Source organism: Chionomys nivalis, chromosome 4 (assembly GCF_950005125.1).
Source record: "Chionomys nivalis chromosome 4, mChiNiv1.1, whole genome shotgun sequence".
In the NCBI taxonomy this organism is placed as follows: Eukaryota; Metazoa; Chordata; class Mammalia; order Rodentia; family Cricetidae; genus Chionomys; species Chionomys nivalis.
Window position 1 is genome coordinate 1,927,518 of NC_080089.1, and position 15,541 is coordinate 1,943,058.

Genomic DNA, 15,541 nt, shown 5'->3' on the forward strand with positions numbered 1-15,541 from the left:
TTAGGCAGACAAGGTAAAACAGCAACACATTTTTACATATAATTCAACAAATGCAACACGTCTTTACATAGTTATACAAATATTTTGTAACAATGAAACATCATTTCTCCTTTTACTTTTTTTCTTCAAACCCGCTCTTATATGCCTCCTTGTTCCCTTTCAAATTCATGGATTTTTCATTAATTTTGTTACATGCATATGTGTATGTAACCTGCCCAATCTGTATGTTACTTGTCTGTATGCTGTCAGGGTTATAATTAGGTTGAAGGGAGATAAATACACAGGGAGAAAGGAGAGCAAAATAATAGTATGGATATGTGAAAAAAATCACAAGGATTCATACTGTTAAGTACCTAAGAAACTATAACACACGCATACTTTAATTTAGTATAATGTTATTTGTATGTATGATTCAGGGCTCACCATTTGGTATTGGATAAGCATTTCGTGTACTCTTCCCACAGTAGGACTAAAACTGTTTCTCCACTCCCGGCATTTGTGAGTTCCCTATAGTTCTTTGTGTAGGGCTGGTTGGCCCCTTGTCCCTTATAGATTGCCTCTTGTCCTTATTCAGCTCATACTTAAGCAGCCATGTTAATAAGATTTTATTGGTGTAGATTCTGACATTCCTAGGAGATACAATGTCACAGCAAACTCCATGATGCTCTGGCTCTTATAATCTATGTGTCCCCTCCTTTACAATGTTTTGTGATACTTACGTGTAGTGATATTTCATTTGTATTTTAATAAAGAAAGTTTAGCTGAAGATCAGAAAGTAAGTGGTAGCACACACCTTTAATCTCAGTAGCCACACTAGTTTGCCATAGAAACCTGGCGGTGCACGCCTTTAATCCCAGTGGTGCACATCTTTAATCCCAACCTAAAGAATGGAATGCAAGACAGAAGGAGAAAGCTCTCAGACACAGTCTCATCACCCTGTTATTTGATTTCTCTGTTAGATTGCCTTCACATATGCATTTATTTCAGGAAGCATCGACTGTATCAATACCCATGCCACTGCACACTACTTCCGTGGCCTTAGTTTTAGCTGTTTCTCCCTGTATACACTCCCTCGTCCCTCTATTTCTCTCCTTGCACCTCCCCTCACCAGCCTGTACCTTTCTATTCTATTTCTTCTTTCCTGATGAGATGCTTCTCTCCTCCTTAGTCTGTTACTCTATGCTTAATCTCTGTGATTCTGTATATCCACATGTAAGCTAATACATGCCACATTTGGCTTTCTGTGTCTGGGTACCTCACTCAGGGTGATTTCTCCCCCTAGTTCTACCCATTTACTGTGAATTTAATTCTTTATAATGGCTGAGTAATATTCATTTGTATAAAGGTTCCAATTTTTATTATCCATTCATATTCATGTCTTGAATATGTTATCCAATTTCTGGGCATTATTAATAGAGCAGCAATGGACATGGTTGAGTAAGCGTCTCTGTGGTAGGATGAAGTTTCCTTTGGGTAAATGCCCAAGAGTGATAGAGCTGGATCACGAGGTAGATCAGTTCCCATCTCTCTAAGGTAAATCCACACTCATTTCCATAGTGACTGTATGAGTCTGCACTGCTACCAGCAGTGGATGAGTGTACCCCTTATTCTATGTCCTTGCCAGCAGGAACTGTCACTCGTATTATTGATCCTAGGGATTCTGACAGGTGTAAAATGGACTCTCAAAGCAGACTTGGTTTGCATTTCACGAATGACTGAGAATGTTGAACATTTAAGTCTTTCTCAGCCACTTAAGATTCCCTATTGAGAATTCTCTGTTTAAAAATTCCCAGTTTTAATTGAGTCATTTGTTTTCTTGATATCTAGCCTTTTGAGTTCTTTATACATTTTGTTTGAGTTTTTTTGTATAATTTTGGATATTAGCCCTCTATTGGGTGTGTAGTTGATAAAAAAATATTTTACCATTCTGTAAGCTGCCACTTTGTCTGAATGATGGGATCTTTTGTCATGCAGAAGCTTTTCAGTTTCATGAGATCCCATTTATTAATTGTTGAAATTAGTGTCTGTGTTAATAGTGTTCTGCTCAGAAAGTCTTTTCCTATGTCATTGATTTCAGGGATCTTCCCTTCTTTTTCTTCTGTTAGGTTCAAGATATCTGGTTTTAGGTTGAGGTCTGTGTGGGAATTCCTTTCCATTAAATATTTTTTGGGATGTGGGGGTGTGTCAGCAATAGGGTGGCTTCTGTGTGCTGACATGATCTCTTATAAGGGAGAGAATGGTCTCCCATGTATTTCTGGTTTCTTCATCAAAGATCAGGAGTCCGTAGGCACTTGAATTACACCTGACTTCTCAGTGGAAACCATGAAAGCCAGAATGTCTTAGATAGATGTGCTGCCAACACTAAGAGACCATGAAGGCAATCCCAGAGTACTATTCACAGCAAAGCTTGCATTCACCATCAATGGAGAAAAAAGATATTCCAGGACAAAAACAGATTTAAATAATAGGTAGCCACAAACCCAGCCTTACAGAAACTACTAGAAGGCAAAGCACAAACCAAGGAAGCTAAGAACACCCATAATAACACAGACATCTGACAACTCTCCACCACCACAACTCAAAGAAGGGAAACACACACTCTAATAGTAGGTTTCAACACTCCTCTCTCACCAATGGACAGGCTAAACAGACAGAAACTTAATGGAGCAATAAGAGATATCACAGATGTAGTGAAACAAATGAAATTAATAGGCATCTATAGAACATTCCACCCAACAGAAAAGAAAATACCTTCTTCTCAGCATCTCATGGAACCTTCTCAAAAATTGATCACATAATCAGTAACAAAGCAAACATTCACAGATACAAAAGAAAATGTAGTAACCAGCTGTGTACTATTGGATTACCATGGAATAATGCTAGAATTCAACAACAATTCTACCCCCAGAATGCCTACAAACTCATGAAAACTGAACAGTCAACTACTCTCCAGAAGATGACATCAGATACCTTAGAATTAGAGATATAAGGGATTGTGAGCTGCCATATGGGTGCTGTTATCTGAACCTTTGTCCTCTGCAAGAGCGGCAAGTGCTCTTAATCATGGATTCATCAACCCAGCCCTAGAAGGTACTTCATTTTTTCCCTTAAACCCAGATGTCATTAGGAAAGATCCTTTTACAGATGGTGCTGAGAAAACTGGGTATGTACCTGTAGAAGAATGAAATCAGGTCGAGTCTCAAAGTACATGAAACATTGAAAATAGATCACAGACTTCATGTGAAGACAGGACATGCTGAAACTGCAGGGAAGACACATCAACTATGTCCCGTGTCAACAATCATCCTATGCAGAGGTAGGAACTTCTGAATGGACTGTGACAGCAGAGAACACAACCCAAGGACTGACACATGGATTATAGCAAACTAAAAACCTGCCTAACAATGGAAGGAACCTCACAACTGAAGAGACAGCTTACAGATTTGAGAAATCATTGCCAACTCTGTATCGCATAGGGTTCTATTATGTAAAAACAGCCAAGATTAAACCAAATCCAATCCATACATGAGGTAATGAGGTGAGCAGACAGTCCTCAAAGGAAGAAATAGAAATGGCAAATAATATTTGATGATGGGTTCAACATCCTAAGCCATCAGGGAAAGGTGAAATTAAAATGATTTATACTCTCACCTTACTAGCTCAGAATGACTTTCATCAAGAAAACAGAACAACAGATGCTGGCAGGAATTTGAGGAAAGAGGAAACTTTACTCACTGCTAGTGAGCATAAATTGCAGCTACTGAGGAAATCAGTAAGTAGGTTTGTCAAAAATGAGAAAGTGGTGGGACAGATGTCTCAGGGAAAAGCACTGGCTGCTCTTACAGAGGAACTGGGTTTGGTTCCCAGCACCCACTTGGTGGCTCAGAACCATCTATAACTCCAGTTCCAGGGAATCCCTTTCTGGCCTCCACAGTCACCACGGATGTACACATATATTGCAGGAAAAATATTCACACACATAAAAATAAAAGATAAACAAATCTTTGAGGACGACAACCAAAACTATCACATGATCTGCCTATATGCCTCAGTGATAAAGAGCACTTCTTGTTCTTCAGAGGACCAGCATTTGATTCCCAACACTCAAACCAGGCAGTTCACAACCACCTGTAACACAAGCCCCAGGAGGGTCTGACATCTCTCATCTCTGTGGTCACACACACACACACACACAGACACACACACACATATACACAGATTTAAAAGTAAAAAAATGACATTTGTAGGAAAATGGGTGAAATTACAGTTCAGAATGTTAGCTGGAATAAACTGCATTCAGATAAGCACTATGTTTTCTCTCATGTGTGTATTCTTGATTGAAGTTTCTATGTGTGAGTGGGTCGGTGTCCATGTGTGGATGACTCATGAAACTAGAGAACTGTGAGAGGGAAAAAGAGACCTGAAGGATTAGGGTACAGGAACACTGACAGAAGATAATGCAATATTGTACTGGGAGAGCAGAAATTAGGTTGTTGTGGGCAATGGAAAAACAGCAAGAATGGGACAGAAGGGAGGGCAAGGCAAAGGCCAGAGGGCAGGGTGTGGAAGAAGAAAACATGTGTAAAAATGCCATTATGAAATCTACTACTTTGTAGCTAACTTAATAATCTTGTAATGGGAAATACTTGTTCCTGTAGCCATCGTCCCACTTGAAATGGAGTCCATGGGGCAGGTGTTGTGCTATATTAGTTCAGACATCTATTACAGTACCAGGCATATGGTCATGCGTAAAGCATTTGCTGAGCCAGTTGTTGCCATGCATGCATCTAATTCCAGCATTTAGAGGACCTAGGAATGCCCAAAGATTCTGGCTAGAGACTCACCTAATCTGAGCAAGACCTTATCTTAAATAATAATTGCCTATTTGCCAAATACATTTTGATAGCAATTATTGAGCTTTGTATATTATGTCTGTCGGTGATTGGTTTGATTTTATTATGATGCCTATAAGTTGTTGTACACGCATATAGTAGCCTCTTGATAATTGTGTTTATGTTCTATGACAACTCACATGTTTAAAAACCATCTGACCTTTAATTATTTGAAAGCATTCATCTGTAAAATAATTTGTTAATAAATCATTTTGTGAGAGTTAATATTTGATTTTTTTCTGGTTATTTTGACTTTTCCATTTTGATATTTTATTGTTTATGCTGTAATCCCTCTTATTATCTATATTCCAAAATTTAGAAAGGTTTTTGCTATACATACCAGGGTAACCTTGGACTTGTTATGTAGCTCAGGCTAACCTTGAACTCAAGATTCTCCTCTCAGCTTCCAGAGTGCTGGGATTACTGGCATGCACCACCATGTCTTGCTCAATTATTTTTAAAATAAATTATGTGTCTAGGTGTTTTGTAAACTTTGTACATCATGTGCACACAATGTTCAAGTAGGCCAGAAGAGGGCATCAGATCCAGGGGACTGGAGTTACTGAGGGTTGTGATTGACCAAGCAGGTGCTGGCAATGAACACAGGCCCTTTGGAAGAACAAGTGCTCTTAACTGCTGAGCTACCTCTTCAGCCTCTCGTCAATTATTATGTACATGTATATTTATGCATATAAACATCTTCACTGCATGTAAGCATGTGTGTTGTGTGCTCCTAGATGAGAAGAACTGCAGTTACAGATGGTTTGAGTTTCTGTGTGAGTGCCAGAAATTGAATTCAGGTCCTCTGCAAGAGCAAACAGTTTTCTTAATCACAGAAAAAACACTCCAGTCCTACATACATATAGTTTTTCTTTTCTTTTATTCTTCTTTTTTTTTTTTTGAGTCATGAGTTTACATAGCCCAGAACAATGGATTCTCCTGCTTTCCAAATCTGGGATTATAGGTATGTCCTACTGCACAAATATTTAGATCATCAACTCTTTTGGTTTTATGGGACAGGGTTTCTTTGTGTAGGCTTGGCTGTCTTGGAGCTCACTCTTTAGCACAGGCTGGCCTCTAACGCATAGAGCTCTTCCTGCCTCTGGCTCCTGAGTGCTGGGATTAAAGGCATGTGCTCCCACCACTACCACCACCGGGCTTCATCAACTTTTTCTTCCTTCATTTCTTTTCCTTCCTTCCTTCCTTCCTTCCTTTTTTTCTTTAAAAACTTATTTTTATTTATATGAGTACTCTACCTGCACGTCCAACTTTATGTCAGACGAGGACATGGGATCACACTATAGACAGTTGTGAGCCAGTATGTGGTTACTGGGAACTGAACTCAGCACCTCTGGAAGAGTAAGCAGTGTTCTTAGATGCTGAGCCACCTCTTCAGACCCTCATCAACATTTTCTTATAGACTGATTTTTGTTTAAATTTTTCATGACTCAAACTAACTTGCACTATTACTAAACATAGACCATTTTTCATTTTAAGATTTCCTGGCTGTTATGTATTTTAGATAGGGTCTTACTATGTGACCCTGCCTGACCTGGAACTTGCAATCCCCCCAGTGTCTGATAAGAAAGTGCTGGAATTGATGATACAAGGCACACTCCTGACCTCTCTTTTATTGAGGAAGGGAAAAGGGTCTTCCTAGTAAAAAGTAGTTGTTTTGTTTTGTTTTGTTCTTTTTGGTGGTACTGGGAATTGAGCCCAGGTCTGAAGCCACATGCTAAGAAAGTACTTTACCACAGGGCCATGTTTGTAGCCCATGTCAAATGCCATAGAAATTGTTAACGGTGAAAACAACTTTGTGTGGATTACTTGAATAGCTATTTTTGTAAAACTGTGGGTTTTACTTATACATTGCTTTTAAAAAAAACAATAAAACTGGGTGCTAGTGGCTCACACCTTTAATCCCAGCAAATCCCAGCACTCCTGAGCCAGAGGCAGGCAGATGTCTGTGAGTTCAAGGCCAGCCTGTTCTACAGAGTGAGTTCCACTGACAGCCAGAGCTAGACAGAGAAACCCTGTCTCAGACAAACCAGAATTTAAACCACACTGCAAAATCACTCAAATCAGACAATTTAATACCTTATATAGATGTTGGATATTTTTCTGAATAAATACTTTATCATGGATAGGTCTTGTATCCTTTACTTTTTAGAACTTGAAAACATACCAAGTTGCATATTAAGAAGGCAATCAAAAACATTTCCTCCTCTGTTCAAGTCTGCATTATTTCAAGGCTATCCATCACACACACACACACACACACACACACACACATCGTAAGAACAGCATCAAACATTAGTCTTTAAGCTTTAAATAACTAAAGACAATGCATTCCTAAAAGCAGGAGAGCATACCATGAAGTTACAGCAGTTTTAGGTATAAAATATGGGGGGAATGAAATGTACTTCTGTGACAGGGATATATCTCAGTGTTTTGTTCAGCTTGTGCTCAATCCTCAGCACCACAAATAACAAACCAAATTTCCTTGTGCATGACATTATCAACACATATATTATCCTTAAAGGTGTGTTTCAGGCCCATAGATCTTCTGTACCAAGTAGTCTAAAGGCCTGTTCAATAACCTAAACACTTTCGTCTCTATTTATGCCCCTATAACTGCTCCCTTTTTTGTACTCCCTTGTTTGCCATTGTGCCTTAAGGGAAAGTTGTCACCGAGTATCAAGAGTTAATATGCATGAAGAACTTAAGAGCAGTTGACCTATGTAAACACTCAATAAATATTCAGAACAACTTGTAAAGGAGAGTCTGCCATTATCTCCATTAAAAAAGTGAAAAGTTCTATTTTATATTCTATGTATATTTTGTTTGTATAGGCATAACCACACATGCACGAGAGTGCCTATGGAGGTCACAAAAGGGGCACCAGATCTCCTTGAGCTGGAGTCACAGGCGGTTGTGACCTGCCCAATGTGGGTACTGGGAACTGAATTTGGGTCCTGTGGTAGAATAGGAACGACTCTAAACCACTGAGCAATCTCCCAGTATCTCCACTCTTTTTCTTTCTTTTTTTGGAAGACAGGTTTTTCTGTGTAGCTCTGGTTGTCTTGGAATTTGTCTGTAGACCAGGCTGGCCTCAAACCCAGAGATTAGACTGCCTCCGTTTAATTAAATACGTGCACCACCGCTCAACCTATCCCCATTCTTATACACAAGGGATTCAAAGTACAAAAAGGTGAGGTCATACCCCAGGTCATACAAATAACAGACTGTTTCCTGTCAATCTGTATCAAACTTCCACACCTCCAATCCAGACAACTGCTGATCTAGACTAGACATGTTCTCCAAGGTATGTATATCTAGGTATCACTACATCAAAACTAAGATGTTGTTTGTTCTTCTCATGCTCATCCTTTCATGCATACATTGCTACCTAGAGACTGGCTGCTAGGACAGTCTGAATGCAGCAGCAGAATAGATTCTAACTGTCTTTCATTAGTCAGATATTAAAGGGATCTGACGTTAAAAGGGGAGACCATGTTTTGCTGCCCAATGAAATTGTTTTGCATTGGAAATATTTTAACTTTATTACATTTATTATTGTGTGTGTGTGTGTGTGTGAGAGAGAGAGAGAGAGAGAGAGAGAGAGAGAGAGAGAGAGAGAGAGAGACAGAAAGAGAGTGAGCAGCTGGTGGTCAGTAGCTGCTGATGCAGCAGGTTCTCTTCTACCATGTGGGTCTGGGGATTGAAAGCAGGTGTTTGGGTTTGTTGAAAAGTGCCTTTACCTGCTGAGTCATCTTGCTTACCCAGATTTTTTTTTAAATTAAAAGCATTGTAGGTGGTGGTGGCACGCACCTTTAATCTGAGCACATTGGAAGCAGAGAAAGGTATATCCCAAAGTTCGATGCTAACCTGGTCTACAGAGTGAATGCCAGGAAAACTAGGGCTGCATCGAGAAATCTTGTCTCCAAAACAAACCAAAACAAACAAAGAAGCAAATAAATAAATAAAACCATTTTAGTTTTGAAACCTTATAATAAGATTGTTATTTTAAATTGAGTTTATATTGACATTTTCTTAGTTTAATTGCTAATATAATTAATACTGCCAGACTTAGACAGTAAAACCAAAGCTCTCTGAAGGAATTACTAACCTTTGGAGAGTGAGCGACTCAAGTGTGGAACTAGAGAAGACCCACTTTCACCATCTGATTCTACAGTTCCTGAGAACTAGGTACAGAACATGGCAGCATGCAGCTGAGATCCATAGTTGGAGGCACTTACGCTTGACGGGTATAAAGGTCTGGTTCGTCGAGGTCCTGAGATCTTAATTCCTGTGTGGAGAGGCAGCCAGCACCACCGGTGGAAATGGAACTGCGCTTCATGCTCAGAACCTAATTCATGATTTCAATATCAGAAAAATGTTCCAGATGCAAGTGGATCATTAAGCAATAATTGTCACTTTTATTCTGAAGTAGAAGAGTAACTAAGTTTATTCCTTTACGATAGTATTTTCCCTGTGTGCTGTATTTGTTTGTCATGTATACTTAAGTCCTCACTAAAGATAACACCTATGCAACTTCAGGTATTCAATACACTCGAGCAAGACAATGCAAAAATGAACATATATGATTCCTGCATCACACGGCAATCCATGATCGCAAAATTTCAATGTGTTATCCCGAATACATCACTGGTATCTCTTATGTCTATTTCAATGGTAACTCACAGACTGCTTGACAAGAAATCTCAGGCTCCTTAACTCTCCTCAAAATGTTTCCTTTGGCTTCAAAATCAGGATTCATTCTCTTTTCCTAATATCTACTTTTCTTGCTTTATGTTTAACCCCATAGTTTAATACCCACTATTGTCTTTCTGGTTCTAATCTCCCTTTCAGTAAAGACAAGCAATCCGTTCCATAACATAATGTAGAGGCTGCTTCCATTCTCAAAATATTTTAGTATCATAAGCATACCTATGTCAGACCCTGTCTTCGTCTCTGCAGCACTAGACGCTAGCCACTCAGCTTTTTCTGGTCCTGCCCTGGCTTCTTTCTAGGATAAGACAGAACTCACTGTTGATAAAATTATATATATATATATATATATATGTAGTGAAGAGAAGTCACGCTATGCGATAAGGCTTATACAGGAGGCTTATTGGAAGATGAGAGAGAAGGGACAGAGAAGGCAGAGAGGGGAGCAGACTAGTCCCATGGGGTAAAGAGTGCGGGAGAGAGAGGGAGGTAGACACAGGAGAAGGGGGAGGTTAGGGGTAGGTCCACCTGTTACAAGGAACCATAGCAAATGTGCCCAGAAGTGGCTACAGGTGAAGTGCTCTTAGTGGCTACAGGTGAGGAGGTTTCCTGTCAGGACCCTAAGGACAGGCAGGCCAATGCAGATTCCCAAATACTAACACCAAATAATAACACCCACTTTATTGTTTGTTTGAGCTGGGGACTTTAGCACAATAGGCTGTGCACTGAGTCACATCACTCCTTGTTCGACTGCTTACATTCCACTTAGGTCTTATTCTCAAGCCTTCAGTTTCCCAGACTTTTTCTTCTTACATGGCTTTTCAGATGCTGCATTACCACAAGAACGCAGTGTTTTAACCTGTCCCTCCCAGGCAGTCCTCCCCTTCTCCCCCTCCCTGCGGAACACCTTGGTCAGCAATCAGCATCCTCTTTTCCCTCTCCAGGCGCTGCCCACACAAACTTACTGATCCCTGAACCCAGAACCTGGCAGATGCCGCCCCAGGTCTCTGATGCCACAGAGTTTCTTAGCAGGAACAGAGTTAACCCCATACCAGCAGTTACCTTTCTCTCTGGTTCTTGACCCCCAGCGCCCACTTCCAGTAAAATGCACAACTGCTTAGGAAGACACCCACCAATGCCAACCAGGAGCCATTTGGATTTTAAAGTCTCCGCCTGCGTGACGTCAGAAAGCCTCTTGCGAGTACTCTTAAGCAAGAAGGCTATGCCAGTTCCCAGACAGTGGTGGGAAGTCCTAGGGCAAAAGCTTAGATTTCTATATCTTGCAGCTGTTGTGCCTCTGGCTAGAATTGTAGTTTTGTCCCTAGCAGCCCTTTTGAGTTTCAGTCTTTCCTAGCCATCAGTGTGTCTCCTCATCTGTATTTGAGACAATCAAGTACTTTTGCAGCAGTGCCCAGTTGTTTTCCATAGTATCTTTTATTGTTGTTTTGTTTTGTAAAATATCCCTGGGCCTGGTGAAATGGCTCCATGGGTAAGAGCACTGCCTGCTCTTCCAAAGAAATGGGTAAAATCCCCAGGACCCATAACTATAACTCTAATTTCAGGAGGTCTGATGCCCTCTTCTGGCCTTGGTGGGCACCAGACACACGTGTGGTATACAGACATACATGTAGGCAAAACACTTTATACATAAAATAAAAATAATAAAGATCTTTTTTAAAAAAATAAAGGCAAATAAAAAGTATTCTTGTACAGTTTTATCAGGACCTAAGTTCTCAAAATTCATTTCAACACTCATCTTAGTTTCAAGATGCCTTAAGAAGTACAAAATTTGCTGGTCAGTGGTGGTACATTCCTTTACTCCCAGTACTCAAGAGGCAGAGCCAGGGGGATCTCTGTGAGTTTGAGAAGAGTCTACAGAAGAAATACAAAATCACTTTAGCTAAGACATTTGAATTGGAAATATTATCTCTGTTTGACCAAGATCTCCCATATTTTGTCATTACAAGGTCAATTAGTAAGACTATTGTAATAGCTATTGCTTATGCATTAACTACTCCTGGATTCTTTTTATAGAAGACTGAAGTGAGAAAGGATTAATGTTCTACGGGTGCTTAAATAAAGCAAGTTTTCACATACTAGTCCTTCTAAAATCATTCCTCATCAAAGAACTCATTGAAACATTTTTTTTGTACAAATTTTAAAAAGTTGAAGTCTACAGTCATCAGGCTGGTAGTCATAGACACACAAAAACCTGACAAGCTTGCTTTCTATGTCTACTTCTGAATGCCACTCAGGATCAAGTGAGATAATTGTATCAGGATTTTAGCTTAGTGATACATGGCGTTAATAAATTAAAATTCATCCTAAGGAATGTAGTGGGAAGAAATGATAATGTAATCAAGTTGAATTTAATTTGCTAGATATTTTATAATGACATTTTAAGTCATAAGCAACTGTAATATACTTTACTATTAGAAACTCTTTTAATTAATGCAGGCCACCTTATTCCCATGTGGTTATGCCGTGGCAGTATCTGTGAAAAATTCTTCAGAGCAGGTAATAGGGATATGTTACATCTCTTTTTATCTTCTTTTTTTTTTCTGAGACAAGCTTGTCTATTTAACAGTCTTGGCTGTGTCCCTTTTTTACCTTTTATGTTAATTCTTTAAAAACAACTACTTCTTTATTTTATTTATTGTATTATGTGTAGTTGGAATTTTCCTTTGGGCCACCAAGAAACTCCCAAATAATTTATTATGAATGCTTCTTATTAATTATAAGTGCTTAGTCTTAGCTTAGGCTCGTCCTGCTAGCTTTTTGAACTTAATTTAACCTGTTTCTATTCATCTACATTTTTCCTTGGTGCTTTTTACCTTACTTTTATTCTGTATGTCTTGGTTTCCTGCTTCCTCCATGTGTGTCTGATTGGTCACTGGTTTCTCCCTGGTATGTCTTTTTCTTTCTTCCTTTCTAAGCCTAAATTCCTCCTGCTACTCAGTTTCCCTGCCTGCAAGTCCTGCCTATACCTCTTTCTTGCTATTGCCCATTTAGCTTTTTGTTAGACTAATCAGGTGCCTTAGGCAGACAAGGTAAAACAGCAACACATTTTTACATATAATTCAACAAATGCAACACGTCTTTACATAGTTATACAAATATTTTGTAACAATGAAACATCATTTCTCCTTTTACTTTTTTTCTTCAAACCCGCTCTTATATGCCTCCTTGTTCCCTTTCAAATTCATGGATTTTTCATTAATTTTGTTACATGCATATGTGTATGTAACCTGCCCAATCTGTATGTTACTTGTCTGTATGCTGTCAGGGTTATAATTAGGTTGAAGGGAGATAAATACACAGGGAGAAAGGAGAGCAAAATAATAGTATGGATATGTGAAAAAAATCACAAGGATTCATACTGTTAAGTACCTAAGAAACTATAACACACGCATACTTTAATTTAGTATAATGTTATTTGTATGTATGATTCAGGGCTCACCATTTGGTATTGGATAAGCATTTCGTGTACTCTTCCCACAGTAGGACTAAAACTGTTTCTCCACTCCCGGCATTTGTGAGTTCCCTATAGTTCTTTGTGTAGGGCTGGTTGGCCCCTTGTCCCTTATAGATTGCCTCTTGTCCTTATTCAGCTCATACTTAAGCAGCCATGTTAATAAGATTTTATTGGTGTAGATTCTGACATTCCTAGGAGATACAATGTCACAGCAAACTCCATGATGCTCTGGCTCTTATAATCTATGTGTCCCCTCCTTTAAAATGTTTCGTGATACTTACGTGTAGTGATATTTCATTTGTATTTTAATAAAGAAAGTTTAGCTGAAGATCAGAGAGTAAGTGGTAGCACACACCTTTAATCTCAGTAGCCACACTAGTTTGCCATAGAAACCTGGCGGTGCACGCCTTTAATCCCAGTGGTGCACATCTTTAATCCCCACCTAAAGAATGGAATGCAAGACAGAAGGAGAAAGCTCTCAGACACAGTCTCATCACCCTGTTATTTGATTTCTCTGTTAGATTGCCTTCACATATGCATTTATTTCAGGAAGCATCGACTGTATCAATACCCATGCCACTGCACACTACTTCCGTGGTCTTAGTTTTAGCTGTTTCTCCCTGTATACACTCCCTCGTCCCTCTATTTCTCTCCTTGCACCTCCCCTCACCAGCCTGTACCTTTCTATTCTATTTCTTCTTTCCTGATGAGATGCTTCTCTCCTCCTTAGTCTGTTACTCTATGCTTAATCTCTGTGATTCTGTATATCCACATGTAAGCTAATACATGCCACATTTGGCTTTCTGTGTCTGGGTACCTCACTCAGGGTGATTTCTCCCCCTAGTTCTACCCATTTACTGTGAATTTAATTCTTTATAATGGCTGAGTAATATTCATTTGTATAAAGGTTCCAATTTTTATTATCCATTCATATTCATGTCTTGAATATGTTATCCAATTTCTGGGCATTATTAATAGAGCAGCAATGGACATGGTTGAGTAAGCGTCTCTGTGGTAGGATGAAGTTTCCTTTGGGTAAATGCCCAAGAGTGATAGAGCTGGATCACGAGGTAGATCAGTTCCCATCTCTCTAAGGTAAATCCACACTCATTTCCATAGTGACTGTATGAGTCTGCACTGCTACCAGCAGTGGATGAGTGTACCCCTTATTCTATGTCCTTGCCAGCAGGAACTGTCACTCGTATTATTGATCCTAAGGATTCTGACAGGTGTAAAATGGACTCTCAAAGCAGACTTGGTTTGCATTTCACGAATGACTGAGAATGTTGAACATTTAAGTCTTTCTCAGCCACTTAAGATTCCCTATTGAGAATTCTCTGTTTAAAAATTCCCAGTTTTAATTGAGTCATTTGTTTTCTTGATATCTAGCCTTTTGAGTTCTTTATACATTTTGTTTGAGTTTTTTTGTATAATTTTGGATATTAGCCCTCTATTGGGTGTGTAGTTGATAAAAAAATATTTTACCATTCTGTAAGCTGCCACTTTGTCTGAATGATGGGATCTTTTGTCATGCAGAAGCTTTTCAGTTTCATGAGATCCCATTTATTAATTGTTGAAATTAGTGTCTGTGTTAATAGTGTTCTGCTCAGAAAGTCTTTTCCTATGTCATTGATTTCAGGGATCTTCCCTTCTTTTTCTTCTGTTAGGTTCAAGATATCTGGTTTTAGGTTGAGGTCTGTGTGGGAATTCCTTTCCATTAAATATTTTTTGGGATGTGGGGGTGTGTCAGCAATAGGGTGGCTTCTGTGTGCTGACATGATCTCTTATAAGGGAGAGAATGGTCTCCCATGTATTTCTGGTTTCTTCATCAAAGATCAGGAGTCCGTAGGCACTTGAATTACACCTGACTTCTCAGTGGAAACCATGAAAGCCAGAATGTCTTAGATAGATGTGCTGCCAACACTAAGAGACCATGAAGGCAATCCCAGAGTACTATTCGCAGCAAAGCTTGCATTCACCATCAATGGAGAAAAAAGATATTCCAGGACAAAAACAGATTTAAATAATAGGTAGCCACAAACCCAGCCTTACAGAAACTACTAGAAGGCAAAGCACAAACCAAGGAAGCTAAGAACACCCATAATAACACAGACATCTGACAACTCTCCACCACCACAACTCAAAGAAGGGAAACACACACTCTAATAGTAGGTTTCAACACTCCTCTCTCACCAATGGACAGGCTAAACAGACAGAAACTTAATGGAGCAATAAGAGATATCACAGATGTAGTGAAATAAATGAAATTAATAGACATCTATAGAACATTCCACCCAACAGAAAAGAAAATACCTTCTTCTCAGCATCTCATGGAACCTTCTCAAAAATTGATCACATAATCAGTAACAAAGCAAACATTCACAGATACAAAAGAAAATGTAGTAACCAGCTTTGTACTATTGGATTACCATGGAATAATGCT